General features: G+C 36.3%; 1 protein-coding gene across 1 annotated transcript in view; it reads left to right on the top strand.

Annotated features, from left to right (window-relative positions):
* The window catches only part of LOC148943258 (uncharacterized), a 746,113-nt gene that overhangs the window by 689,876 nt on the left and 40,772 nt on the right, over window positions 1-15,465 (top strand). The gene's annotated exons all lie outside the window — the stretch shown is intronic.

The following is a 15,465-nucleotide window of genomic DNA, read 5'->3' as shown; positions in this document are numbered from 1 at the left end:
TATTGTTATTTATGATATCATCATGTGTTTTGACTTTATATGCAACTGTGTTTGTTTTTGCCATGGCCCAAAGAGGCATTTGTTTTGCAATAAATATCTATCTATCTATCTATAGCTTTGAATCGGGACACAGATGAATTTGGGCTGAACTCTATCTACGATAATTTATTAAAATCTGACAGAGTGAAGTTCAATTCACCCAATGTAGTTGACCTTTGTCCAAATGCTATATCATTGAACGTTACTGAACCAAATCCAAGAAGGTCAAAGAGGCTAGCTTCCGCCTTTGCTTTGAAAAGAATTAGAGGTTTAAACAATCTTTAGTTTTATTTGATTTCGTATATAAATTATTGTTTTAAATTGTTTTAGTTCAGTTCTACTACTGATGTCGGACGCTGCGTATGTGACCAAGATATATGGTATTTTCTGTGAATTTCTATCACTGTTTGTGAAACATCGTCTATTAAAAGGATTTTATCCCTATTTGAACTTTTATTTAATTGTAAGGAAGGGTGGTATTAATTTTTCCAGAGAAGTCTCAGGGTTACCAAAACTTTTAAGGACAAAAGTGTCCATATCAGCCAAAAATGGACACTTTTAGAGTCCCTCTAGAAAACTAGCTAATATACAGGGTTGCCACTATGAATTTTCAAAGCCTGTAAAAAAAGTACCAACAAATCTGAAATTCATCCTTCTTTGTTCCGCTGCCTCTTGGTCTATAACCTGTATGAGTTCGGCAAGTATTTCCATCTTTGTCATTAACTCTACCAATAAATTAAGTTTAATACTTGTTCAATTTGAAGATATGGCATAAAAATGGTTATTAGAATGTCAACAGAGCGAAATTTTATATTGATTATCAATACCGCTACCTATCTTATTCGAAAAGTAAAGAACCAATCATAGAGATTCATTTTCGCTTCGGTATTTTCAGAAGTTATGCGAAAAAAATGCGACTCGTTGATCTTCGGTAGCTATTAAGGTTATTTGGGTGCGACAAGTTCCAAACGGCTATAGCAACGAAATGTCTATTTTGACCTACATGGTTTTAAAGTTCAACAAAATAGGTCAATCTCCTTAACCACTCAGTCAACTGGTTGGTCAAGGGGTGAAAATCATTTAACAACTCCTATATGTTGTCGTTTTCTGAACATTTAGAAGTAGCCTGGAGAAAAGATGACGTTTTCGAGAACTAAAAAAGTGAGAAGACAAGGCCGATTGAAATAAATTCGCTTGAGTTATACTCGATAGAAACTGGCGACAAGCGTTAGACAAAAAAATCACAGCTAAAAGTATAGAATATAAAACAGAAACATTCGCTAACGGCTATAAATAAAACTGAGCCGCAACACAGCTTTTGGCGAAACTCCTTTCTTTTTTATGAGAGCAGTATAATAACAACCTTGTGCTTACTTGTACTTGTTGCACGTTCAACCCGTATCCAGACTCATCGTAGCGCCCAGCAGATGACAACATGTCTCCTTCTATAGGTTGCGCTTGAGAGGAGCAGGCTCCACCATTTCAAGCCACTGGCGATCCCAGCGACAGCCGTATTTTCGGAATCCTCCGATTGGCTCCAGATCAGACTTAACTGTTGCTAGCCACCTGTTCTTTAGGCCTCCTGCCCTCTTCTTCCGTGCCGGTAGTGGTAGACATTTGAGATGTATTATGCTTATATGGTCATCTGGTCTGCGCATTGCGTGGCCAAACCATCTCAGTCTCCTGTGTTTAAAAATGTCAGAGACAAGTGGGCAATCCTCACATTTTCTCCTTACTTCTTCATTCGAGATTCTATCTGAGAGGCGGATACCCAGGACTTATCACAGGCATTTGTGGTTGAATATATTCAAATTCAACGCTTTGGTTACTGTAAGTGACCTTGTTTCATATCTATAGAGTAGGTCCGAGAGGAAATAACCCAGAGAGAAAGAGCTTCATAAACTCGGAGCTTTGTGCGTGGGGATATTTTTCTCTGCATTCATGCTTCCGTAGTTGAAGGAAGACGCTCCAGTCTGACAATAGGCGGCTCTGGATTTCTTCTGAAGATTTGCCGGCAAGGTTTACCATCAATCCTAGGTATTATAACAATTGGACGTTCTCTATCTGATTACCATTTAGGGCAACAGAGGTTTCATCCATCCCATCTTTTCGTATGGATTTTATTTTTGGTTGGCTTATTTGGAGACCTTTCGAGAGTTCCTTGAATGCCATGTCCATTATCATAGCCTGGGCTTCTGAAATAGATTCAGCAAGCATGTACACATCGTCAGCATAGTCAAGATCTGTGACGGAGAAGGACAGGCTCACTGCAACGCCTTTATACTTGTCCAGGACCTTGAGGATCCAATCGATGACGAGGTTGAACAAAGATGGTGAAAGGACACAGCCTTGACGTAAACCTTCCTCGATCAGGACAAGATCTGAAAGATCGCCATCGACTTTTACCCTGGTCTTTGTTCCAGCATAGTATGCCTTGAGCACATTGATGATCTTCTCAGGCACACCGTCCTCTCTCATTGCTTCCCATATTGCATCACGATGGACCGAATCAAACACGTTAATGAACTCAATGAAGATTTGGATTGTTTCCTGCTGGTGTTTAAACCGGTGTTCAAAGAGTTGTCACAGGCTAAAAATCTGGTCACTGCAACCCATGTCCGGCATGAATCCTGCTTGGTTGAGTCCCGACCATCTGTTTCTGGTGTCTCTGAATCTATTTAAAGGTATGACTGCGAACAGCTTGGCAGCAATGGGGATAAGGGATATACCTTGGTAGTTTTTGCAGTCCATTAGGTCTCTTTTTTTGAAGATAGGGAGAATTATTGAGGTCATCCAGTCATCTGGGATGTATTCATTGTCCCAGCCTTCAGTTATCACGCTATGAAGTTTATCCATCACCACCTCAGGGAGAGCTTTCAGTAGCTCGGCAGGAATCCCAGCTATTCCTGGGCTTTTATGGTTTTTCAAAATTTGGATCGCCTTAATTAATTCATCCCTGGAGGTTGGTTCTGTACATACATTTAATAAGCCTGGTCGTGTGGGGGGTTCTGCGGTGCAGTAAGTGGTTTCTTTCGATTACTATTGTCTTCTGGTCTCGATAGCTCTTGGAAGTGAGCACGCCATTTTTCGATATGCTCCTCGCTGCTTGTGAGTATTTTCCTAACCTTCACCTTAAGCGAGAGGATGGTAGTTTTCTTCTTCTTCCCAGTGCATTCTCCAAGTATCTGATAGTTTTCGTGTATCGTTCCGTTATGCGGCTCTTTCCACGTCACTGGGAATATTAAACCAGTAGGCTTTTTTGTCAGCTCTTCCCAATTTATGACATTCTTGGCGTAGCATTTTCTATGTGGGGGATTTCTTGTCGGTCGTTTCTCTTTTCTTGGAACAGTTTGAGTGTCTTTTCTGAGATTCATTTCTTGGTTTTACGCTTCAAAAACCCAAGTATTTTTCATGCAGCTTCATTGATGTGGTCCTTGAATTTGCTCCATTTCTTTTCAATCTTTATCTTGGGGCAGTTGGGGCACTGATCAGTCGATGTCGCCTCCTCGGTGTTATATTGAAGGACAGCGAATCGATTTGAGAGTTCAAGGACAAACACTCCTCGGTGCTCATCTACTTTCAGCTTCGACACGTCTATTTTCTGGTTCGGCATAGTAGTGTTCCTTGAGCTAAGTCTGTACTTTAGCCTTGTTTTCAGCAAGAAGTGGTCAGATCCGTTTTGTGACTCTAACACCATGGATTTCCATCATCGGAATACAAGGAGATAATCTATTTGGGCTTTTCCTCTTCCATCAAGAGATTTCCATGTATACGCATGACACGACTTGTGCCTAAACCAGGTGTTAGCCACAGCGACATTGTTCTGCATTGCGAACAGCAGAAGCCTGTTTCCATTTCTGCATTGGTCTCCGAGGCCGTGCTTGCTGATTACCCGTTCCAAGTTATACAGCTTTCTGCCAATTCTGGCATTGAAGTCGCCTCTAATTAGATGGATATGTTTTCGTGGAATCTTATCAATGACTGTCTACAGATTACTGAAAAACTGATATTTTTGCTGTTCAGTGGCATTTCTTATTGGGGCGTAAACGCTAAGGATAGTCAGATTTTTCGCGCGACCTTTAATTCTTAACCGTACGATTGTCTCAGACACAGGCTCATATTCGATGAGCCCAGTGATTGCATTGTGGGACAATAGGATACCTACTCCTGCCCGGCCAGATCCATCTAATAGTCCCGAGTTAAAAAAGTGACCGCCTTCCCAGCTGAGTATTCAAGGGTGAAGATGTTATGCCCATTTAGTCTCTTGTCAGAAACACACAGATTATAAAATTTATAAAGATAATATTCATCAGCTACAAAAATTGTGTCAATACACATTTAATCCAGCACAAGTTCCAGTGGCTAATATTCAGGCCTTGTTTTCTTAATAGGAAGATAGGTAGCATACTTTTTGACGAGAACGACATTTTTATCACATTGCAGAATACTGGATGCCGTAACCAAACTTTTAATAATCATATTTGTCATCATTATTGAGCGTTTCATGGGGATAAGGTACATCACAAGGTCCCCTGTCTTTCGGTCACCCAAAGCGCGTTGGCCATCACCTTGCTCGGCGTGGAGCTCGGTAATGTTTACACCCCTTCACCACTTTGAGGTGCACTAGCGGACTTCCTATGCAGCCTTTGAATGGAGAGTCAAGCCTCAGTGCCTGGATGCTCACCACCGCCGTGGAAATTTCCTGGCTTAGCTACCCCTTTGCTCCCACTTGGAATCAGTAATAGGCTTCAGAAGGCTTATAATATCCGCCATATGCACACGGCTACACGCCACAGGGATTTACGCGGAATGTGCCAGCAGGAAATGGCCATTCCCTTCTTCTTTCCAGCCTTCTCAGTGGCCTTGGTGGCTTTGCCACCAGTAGTAGGTAGGTCCTTGAAGCTGACCGACTTGATGACAAACGTCAACCGTAAGATAGAAGAAAAAGATGAATTTGATAATTCTAGCATACCATATTGGTTAAGACTTTAGGTCCTATTCGGTGGATAAATGGTGCTTGCGCAGGGCACAAAAACATCTAAGAAAAATCCCCAAGCCGTTACCAAAGCTTAAAAGTAAAGTACAAATAAAAAAAAAGTAAAAAAAAAAGAAGAAAATAAAGACATTATATTTTGATTTGGAAAAATGTTCAAAAAGTGTCTTTTATTTCAAAAAGCTGCCTTTTTTGATCCAATAGTGTCCCGGTGTCCTTCAGAGTGAAAAAGTGTCCAAAAGGCACTAAAAGTGTCCATTTGGCATCCCAGAGAAGTCTACAGGGATGAACTAGCAAATTTTTCTATCTTTAGATGAAGGATTTGAAATCGTTAGTTGCGGCGTATAAAAAGAAACTATTTTCAAAGTTCATCCTTTGGTTTTTAGAACTCACCTCTTGATATAGATTAATAATACCTTAGACCATGAAAGAACTTAAGCCGAACTGGCCAGCCATGACAAAAACCAACAAAGAGAAAAATCTAAAAAAAAACAAACAAACGAGACTGTGGCCAGTGGAGAGAAAAGAAAACGCAAATGCAAAACAACGCGAATATTTTGCCTGTATCCAAACAAGGCGTCTTCAGCACGAAAGAAACACAAGAAACGTGTGTGTATTTCGCGCTGAAGGCGCCTTGTCTGGATACAGGTAAAATATCCGCATTGTTTTACATTTTTTGTTTCTTTTCTCTCCACTGACCGCAGTCTCCTTTGTTTGTTTTTTTGAGATTTTTCTCTTGGTTGGTTTTTATCACGGCTGGCCAGTTTGGCTTAAGATCTTTTATTCGTCAATAATACGGGCAACAATTAGCCACTTTTATTAATTATATTTTTTTTTTTTGGTTAAAATACATGCTAATTTGTCAAATCAATAAATTTTCTTATAAGATTGCAAGAAGGAATCAGTGATTCCAAAATCTTTTAAAATATGTACCCATTTTGGAACTGAAAATGAAACAAATTTAAAAAACAAATTAAGCCTAATGGCTTTAAATTACGTAATGTATGAACAAAAACAGAGACATTTTCAACTGTCTAAGGACTTAAATTCTGTTGAAACCCTTTTGAGAAACAACCTTCCATCTGAAATTTTAATGCAAATTAAGGAAATGGCCATTAGATCTTTTAGCCATGATTTTCATTTGTCCAAGGTTCGTTTGGTTGACAAGTTTAATAAAATTTTGTTTTAGAAGCTCCAAGATTCAGATGTTTTTATCCTTGTCTTTGTCTGGGTCCAGCAATTAATAATTTGTCTTCTAAACCTCTTAATATTAAACAGGAGGCAGTTTTGTCGAAGGGTTCTAAGTTCTGTTTTCCAAGACCAATCTCCTATTCAAAAATAATTTCAAAGGTGGAGTCGGGAATTATGGCTTCTATAGATAAAGTTGATACTCCTCAAGAAATTTGAGCCGAAATCGTAAGAAAACTAAACACCTTTAATATGAGCTTAATTGGTAAAAACAGTTCACAAAAAAATGACATTAAAATACTTTCAGATTTGAAAAAGGATAAATTCCTTACTATCACCATAGCCGATAAGGAAACACGATTGTGAATATAAACACTAAAGACTATAATAACGAAATGAAATCCAATATTTCTGACACTATTACATACAAAAAACTTGATTTTGATCCTAGAGATAAATATGTAAAATCAAAAAGAAAGGAATTGGAGTCAATGAAAAAAATTTTTCACATTACCCCACAGTTTTATAATAAATATTATTCTAAGGGTAGTTCGGTACCCAAAATGTATGGTCTACATAAGGTTCATTAGACTGGAGCCCCCCTCCACCCCATCGTGTCAACTTTTCCGTCCCCTGTTTCAAAGTTAGGAAAACGCTTGTCGGTAGAAATGCGTCCACTTTTGGGAACACAAAAATCATACTTAAAAAATTCAACTGATCTAACTATTAAATTACAAAATTTTATGTTGGAGGAAAGTTCAATTCTTTGTAGTTCCGATGTTGCTCCCATGTATTCAAATTCTAATTTAAAAAGATGCAAGGACACTTTAAAAAGTAAATCGGAAAAACACTTTGATTTAATACTAGATGTGACTTAGCCAGTTTGGATATTCAAGTCATTATGAGACTAATTACACTAGCAAATGAATTTTCTTTTCATTTTAGCGTTGGAGGGGAGATTTATAGACAAGATTTTGGGTAACCTAAAGGGGCTTCTCTTTCTCCTTTATTGGCAAATCTTTTCACAGATACCATTGAAATCTCCGCTGTACACAGTTTTAGAATCTCCCCATGCTTCTGGGGTGGGTTCAAAGATGATGTGATGTGCGTTTGGAAACATGGATTGGACTCTTTCGACCTATTTTGTAAGCATTTAAATTGTTTTGATAATAATATTAAATCTACAGTTGAGTTGGAGGATAACAATAAATTAGCTTTTCTGGATATTTTATTGATCAAAAGGGATCTCCATATACTTTTCTCGATTTACAGAAAAGGAACGCACAATGATAGGTATTTAAATTTTCATTCTTGCCACCCTGTGTTGGTGAAAAGGGGGTTGTAATTTCACTAGTGGATAGAGCGTTTAGAATTTGTTCCCAGGAATTTCTGGATTCAGAATTGTTATACTTGAGGGATATTTTGTTTTTTAAAGTTACCCAAATAAGTTCATTGACAAAATAATTGAAAATAGACGGGTTAATCAAGATAGTAGGGTTATTGGGGTTTCTCAGTCTGTAGATTTAGATGTATCAAAAAGTTTCATTTCATTATCATATGTACCCGGTTTGGGTGAAAAACTTTCACGGGTTTTACAAAAATTTGGTATTGATACATGTTTCCAATCGTTAAGACCAATGTGTAGATTTTTAATTCTGGTAAGAATTTAACCTAGGGAAATTTAACAAGTGGGGTTTATATGTATCCGTGTTCTTGGGGAAAATTCTATATTGGTTGGCCTCACTAACGATTTGTTGAAAGATTTATTGAACACCGAAATTCAGTAGAAAAACACTACGATTAAGCAAGCCGCAAGGAACTTTTGCTTCAGCTTTAACAGAACATGTTTGGTTTCAACTAGATCATTTTGTAAAATTTGATGAAGCCTTAGCTATTTCAAATGATAAGGGGTACACTCAATGAGCGAAAGAAGCCATTGAAATTAAAAAACATATATTTGATAACCTTTCGAAAAATAGGGACACAGGCAATTTAAATAATGACCCAATTTATGATAATCTTTCGAAGAGTGAATCAACAGTCAATAAGGGAGTTAAGATTTTAAATATATCACAAGGGGACTATTTTACCTGCTAGACCAAAACGTATTAGCTAACAAAATAATTATTTCGCAACAGAATAATTAAAGTAATTTACAGTTTTTTTTTATTTTTCCTCAGTTACTCTGGTGTCCTCACTGAAGTAACTCTATAATAGCATCTTTTCCCTACGTGGATCAGTTTGCGCCAATTGTAATTTTTTTTTTGGTGGTGGTTTTATTTCTTTTCAGTTTTATCTTGGTTTTTTTATCCTGTCTTTCTTGTGTTCCATTTGTTCTGAAGACACCTTGTTTTGACACAGGCGAAATATTTGCGTTGTTTTGCATTTGCCTTTTTTTTTCTCTTCACTGGCCACAGTTTCGTTTGTTTGTTTTTTTGGATTTTTCTCTTTGTTGGTTTTTACCTTAGACCATATATAGAGCTTGATCACCCTGTTGTTTGTCAAAACTTTTCATTGTGTTCGGCTGCAAGCTCAGCCTAATTGGGTGCTAAAATTTGGTATTTAGGCACATAAAATTTCTGCCAGTGGCCCGATCAAATTTGATTGAGACTGAAAAACTGATGAAGAATCATTCGCTGGATGTTTATCAATATAATCCAGTAAAACTACGAAAAAGGCTAAAGCTCGGCGATTGAGCAACAGTAAATGTTCAAAAAATTCGCTTAAAAACATATCCATAATCGACCGTGCAGAAATGCCTCTTCTTTTCAGGGGAAATCTCGCATTTAGATTTCTTGAGTTTTTCTTGATTTTAAGGTCGGTACCTATTAATTTAAATTCGGGGAGACTGAAAATGACGTCAGAATCAGAAAATTCCATCACTTAGTACTCCCTATCCACCCTAATCCTTGTCAGAGGGGGATGAAAAATCAGAGTTAGATTTGGCGATATCCAAAATCGTACGTCCTGAAATACCCCTTTTTTCAAGAAAAAGAGGGAGAAGCTGGGGGGGGGGGGGTCTTGAATTTAAATTTTTTCCATATTTTTGGATTAAAAGGTCGTTTCTTATTAATACAAGTCTTGTTTTTTTTATAATAATAACCGAATTTGTCAAATCCAGGAACGAAGATAAAAATGGCAATCTTGTTATGTTTTCATCGAATCCCCCCCCCCCCAGCGTTAATGATTGAGAGTGAAAATAAAAGTGAGATGGTTAATACAGACCTTAAAGAGAATTTGAAGAAAATCTGTTCAAATTTGTGTTCCTCAGCCCTGAAAAAAGAAGAAACTTCCAGCAAAAAAAAGTATTGAAAGTAAAATTACAACCCTCCTCCCCTCCAAACCTGAAGTCAGGTTGACGTCAGAAGCATGAGCATCCCTTTTCCGTGCTAGATTATTCAAGAAATAAAACAATATATTTTTATTAACTACAAGGCTTGTAGTAGAGACTAAAGGGGTGTTAGCCTCTGAAGAAAGTTAGGAATAATCGTGGCTTAGTTTATATTAATTAGTAACCTATTAAATTAGGTGGGAGATTAAGAAGCTTCTTAAACTATGTACATATACGTCGTTAAACGGCAATATCTCGGGATATGCTAAAGGTATTCAGTAGAAACTTTTAGGGAACGTTAAACGTCATCAAAAGACACTATTTGTATCTAGACTGCCAAAAGGGTGCATCTTCGATATCCTAGGAGCAGCTAAGGGCACTAAGTTGAAACTTCAAGGGAATTGTGTTGGAGGGGGGGTATGAACTGACGACAGACATTATATGCTTCCAGTTTTCCACGAGAGATTAACTGCGATATTCCAGGCGTGGACAGAGCATTTAATTGAAACTTTTACGATATTTTGATGAGAATGTTGAACTACATCAAAAGGCACTTTATATCATTCCGGAATGATAACTAATATCTTGATTAGTCTTAATAGTAAAATATTATTTAAATGTAATTTATAAGAATATCGAATAAAAGTCTTAAACCCCTCGAAATGGTGTTTGACCGAAAGAAAGCACTCCATTGGAATCATCAACGCAAAAACCCTATACAATCAACTTACAGCACCGTGGCTTGAATAACAAGGACAGCTACTGTTTCGCAATGGGTGTGCTGATGTGTCTTTTTTTCTTCTCCACTGCATGCGGGGCACTAGAATATCATAGAGAGCTGTTTAAGGATTCATTGGAAAGGAAGTTGCTATAGCTAGTGGCTTTTGCCATTAATCAAATAGAAACTTTAAGATAAAGTACAATTTTTGATAAGGAAAAACTGCTTCTTCATATACAAGATAATGAGCGTTGTCATAATCATAGGTTACAATCATAAGTGACGTTATAGTATCTCCATATGACATCAGAAGCAAAAATCGAGAGAGAAAGACAAAGGTTAAGGTGCGTTATAGCAATGATGAGGATTACCGAAAAAAAAATAGACAAAAAGTCAGACTTCCCTTTGGTTTGTTCTCTACTAGATCCCAATGAAAAAAAAGAAGGCATTTTTTTTGTTTGTGCTATAGCATATACATAAAAAATTTATTATATAAATTACCACGGGTGCAACAGTACCCGACACTCACTAAAGAAGAACCACGGCCTATAGCAACAAAAATTACCGTAAAGAGCTAATGAAAGTAGATTCAATAGTAATATTAAGCCTGGAAAGTTCTTTCATTTTGGATCTACAAAAGTGAAATTAATATAACATTTGTTTTGTTTTTTAATAATGTTTATTTAATCAATAATGTAAAACGCGCTGGAAAAAAGGAATAATGTGTCGAAAAAAGTAATCTTTATAAATACGACGGCCGTAGATGTAATCTAATTAAATTTCCTTATTTAATTTACTAATTTAATAGCTAGGTAAACGTAAATAATAGAGGACGCTCTAGAGAGAAAAAAAATCAATGCCAAAACAAAAGTGGTTGGACTTACAAAGGCTCACAATGTGAACTCCTTCAGTCTGCGATGCAAAATGGAGTGTATTTAGACCAATGGACATCCCTTTCAATCAGAGTTGCTACCTATAGCACGAAAGTTCTATTTTAGCACTATTTTAGTATGTGTAGCACTGTAACACGTACTCAGGGTTTCTAAAATAGTACTAAAATAGTATGAAAGTGTTTTAATTATCACTATTAGAATCAATTTTTGACTATGGCACCAAAATTTACTTTGTAGCATGCAAATTTGGGCAGTTGTAGCCAAGGGGGGGGTCCAGGATTTTTCTAGGGGGAGGGGCAAAATAGTTTGATCCGAAAAACCTGCGTTAGAAACAAGTTTAATCAATGCAAATTTGCTTTAATTAAGTAAATTACACTACTTACAACTACGGTACGGGGGGGTGCGCCCCCCTTTGTACAGCTATGTTTAAAAAAGCTGCTTCTGTACTATTTTAAGAACAGGTACTGTTATTTCCCGGAAAAGTTAAGACAATTTTTACGCCAGGGGAAAAATCCCCCTCTAGTTATTGAACGAAATCAAAGACGTTATGTGCATCAATGCTGTCATCAAAACTGATGGAATGAGCAAAAGGAAGTAGATATGGAATTTTATACCTTGAATTATGTACTGGATATCTCAGCAATTCCAGTTCCATTTACTGCGTTAACGACAAAATACTTAAAATACTTTTTTTTCCTAAGACGTACACATTACGCTTTCGCTTTTTGGACACTTAAATGGCGTTAGCCCTCTTCCTGATTTTAGTCACTTATATTCGCCTCAGGTAGACGTGATTGTTCATTCTTTTAGGTTTCATTTAGTCCCTAACAGTGATTTATGTTTAAGTTTTAATATTACTTAGTTTCCGCTCGTCTTTCGTTCGATTTATATTTTGAAAATACACTTAAAATTTCTTTCTTAGAATTTTTCTTTATTTATGTTAGACAAATTTGGAAACAAAGAATGGTGAGACCGAAAAATAGAAGTCTTTGTAGCTACAAAAGTCCAAGACGTGTGCTTCTTTGTTTTCCGCTCATTTAATAGCTAAGTGAAAAGTAGATGATAGAAAAAGCTCTCAAAAGGAAGAACGGCAAGGCTAAAAAGATCTAAAGGTCTACGAAATTCCATCATGTCCGCTTCTTTAATTTCCGCTTATTTGAAACGGACATGGATTATTCAACGTTGAATCAACCTGATTATTGTTGAATAAATAATTATTCAACATGCCCCACAGCGTTTCAATACCCTTTGTGTGTTTTCGGACTTTTGAACTTTTTTATTAAAGGATATTTTCTTGTTTGAAATTTCTGGTAAAGGATTCCCTCTTCTTTGGAGCTACAAAGACCATTGTGCACAAGAAACTTGTGTTTCTTTCGTGCTGAAGACGCCTTGTTTGGATACAGGCGAAATATCCGCATTGTTTTACATTTTTTGTTTCTTTTCTCTCCACTGGCCACAGTCTCGTTTGTTTTTTTTTTTTTTAGATTTTTCTCTTTGTTGGTTTATGTCATGGCTGGCCAGTTCGGCTTAAGATCTTTCATTCGTCAATTTTACGGGCAACAATTAGCTGCCTCTGTCAATTATTATTTGTCTTTAGTTAAAAAACATACAAATCTGTTAAATCAACAAATTTTCTTAAAAAATTGCAAGAAGGAATCAGTGATTCCGAAATCTTTTAAAATGTGTACCCATTTTGGAACTGAAAATGAAACAAATTTAAAAAACAAATTAAGCTAAATGGCTTTAAATTACGTAATTTATGAACAAAAACAGAGACGTTTTCAACTGTCTAAGGACTTAAATTCTGTTATAACCCTTTTGAAAACTAAACCTTCCATCTGAAATTTTTATGCGAATTAAGGAAATGGCCATTAGATCTTTTCGCCATGATTTTCATTTGTCCAAGGTTTGTTTGGTTGACAAGTTTAATAAACTTTTGTTTGAGAAGTTTTAAGAATCTGATGTTTTTTATCCTTGTCATCGTCTGGGTCCAGCAATTAAGAATTTGTCTTCTAAAGCTCTTAATATTCAACAAGGGAGCAGTTTTGTCGTAGGGTTCTAAGTCATGTTTTCCAACACCAATCTCCTATTCAAAAATAATTTCAAAGGTGGAGTCGGGAATTATGGCTTCTATAGATAAAGTTGATGCTCCTCAAGAACTTTGAGCCGAGATCGTAAGAAAAGTAAACACCTTTAATATGAGCTTAATTGGTAAAGACAGTTCACAAAAATATGACATTAAAATACTTTCAGATTTGAAAAAGGATAAATTCCTTACTATCACCAGAGCCGATAAGGGAAACACGATCGTAATTATGAACACTGAAGACTATAATAATCAAATGAAATCCATTATTTCTGACACTATTACATACAAAAAACTTGATTTTGATCCTAGAGATAAATATGTAAAATCAACAAGAAAGGAATTGCAATCAATGAAAAATAATTTTCACATTACCCCACAGTTTTATAACAAATATTATCCTAGGGGTTGTTCGGCACTCAAGATCTATGGTCTACCTAAGATTCATAAGACTGGAGCCCCCTCCGCCCCATTGTGTCAACTTTTCCGTCACCTGTTTCAAAATTAGGAAAATGGTTGTCGGTAGCATTGCGTCCACTTTTGGAAACACTAAAATCATATTTGAAAAATTCGACTGATCTAACTAATAAATTGCAAAATTTCACGTTGGAGGACAGTTCAATTCTTTACAGTTCCGATGTTGCGCCCATGTATTCAAATTGTGATTTAAAAAGGTGCGAGGACACTTTAAAAAGTAAATCGGAAAAACACTATGATTTAATACTAAGATGTAACTTTAGCCAGTTTGGATATTGAAGTCATTATGAGACTAATTACCCTAGTAAATGAATTTTCTTTTTATTTCTGCTTTAGAGGGGAGTTTTATTGACAAATTTTTGGGTTACCTATAGGGGCTTCTCTTTCTCCTTTATTGGCAAATCTTTTCATAGATACCATTGAAATCTCCGCTATACACAGTCCTAGAATCTCCCCATGCTTCTGGGGTAGGTTCATGGATGATTTGGTGTGCGTTTGGAAACATGGATTGGACTCTTTAGACCTATTTTGTAAGCATTTAAATAGTTTTGATAATAATATTAAATTTACAGTTGAGTTTGAGGATAATAATAAATTAGCTTTTCTGGATATTTTATTAATCAAAAGGGATCTCCATTTACTTTTCTCGATTTACAGAAAACCAACGCACAATGATAGGTATTTAAATTTTCATTCTTGCCACCCTGTGTCGGTGAAAAGGGGGGTTGTAAAGTCACTAGTGGATAGAGCGTTTAGAATTTGTTCCCAGGAATTTCTGGATTCGGAATTGTTATACTTGAGAGATATTTTGTTTTGTAATAGTTAACCAAATAAGTTCATTGACAAAATAATTGAAAATAGACGGTTTAAACATGATAGTAGGGTTATTGGGGTTTCTCAGACTTTAGATTTAGATGTATCAAAAAGTTTCATTTCATTACCATATGTACCCGGTTTGGGTGAAAAACTTTCACGGGTTTTACGTAAATTTGGTATTGATACATGTTTCCAATCGTTGAGGCCAATGTGTAGTTTCTTTAATTCTGGTAAGGATTTAACCCGGGGAAATTTAGTAAGTGGGGTGTATAAGAGTCTGTGTTCTTGTTGGAAGTCCTATATTGGTAGGACTCAGCAACAATTTGTGGAAAGGTTTATTGAACATCGCAATTCAATAGAAAAAACCCTACGGTTAACCAAGCCTCCGGGAACTTTTGTTTTAGCTTTAGCAGAACATATTTGGTTTCAACCAGATCACTTTGTAAAATTTGATGAAGCCTTAGCTATTTCAAATGATAAGGGTCACACTCAATGGCCGAGGGAAGCCATAGAAATTAAAAACATATGTTTTCTAACCTTTTGATAAATAGGGACACAGGTAATTTAAATATTGACCCAATTTATGATAATCTTCTAAAGAGTGAATCAACAGTCAATAAGGGAGTTAAGATTTTAAATAATCACCAGGGGACTATTTTACCTGCTAGACCAAAACGTATTAGCTAACAAAATAATTATTTCGCAACAGAATAATTAAAGTAATTTATAGTTTTTATTTCCTCAGTTACTCTGGTGTCCTCACTGAAGTAACTCTATAATAGCATCTTTTCCCTACGTGGATTAATTTGCGCCAATTGTAACTTTTTTTTTTTTTTTGGTGGTGGTGGTTTTATTTCTTTTTAGTTTTATCTTGGTTTTTTTATCCTGTTCTTCTTGTGTTTCTTTCGTGCTGAAGATGCCTTG

This window comes from Artemia sp. Qi Xiang Cuo, chromosome 15, assembly GCF_049724085.1.
Source record: "Artemia sp. Qi Xiang Cuo chromosome 15, ASM4972408v1, whole genome shotgun sequence".
NCBI classification, from domain to species: domain Eukaryota; kingdom Metazoa; phylum Arthropoda; class Branchiopoda; order Anostraca; family Artemiidae; genus Artemia; species Artemia sp. Qi Xiang Cuo.
The sequence above is the reverse complement of the archived record's forward strand: the minus strand, read 5'-3'. Positions and strand labels throughout refer to the sequence as shown.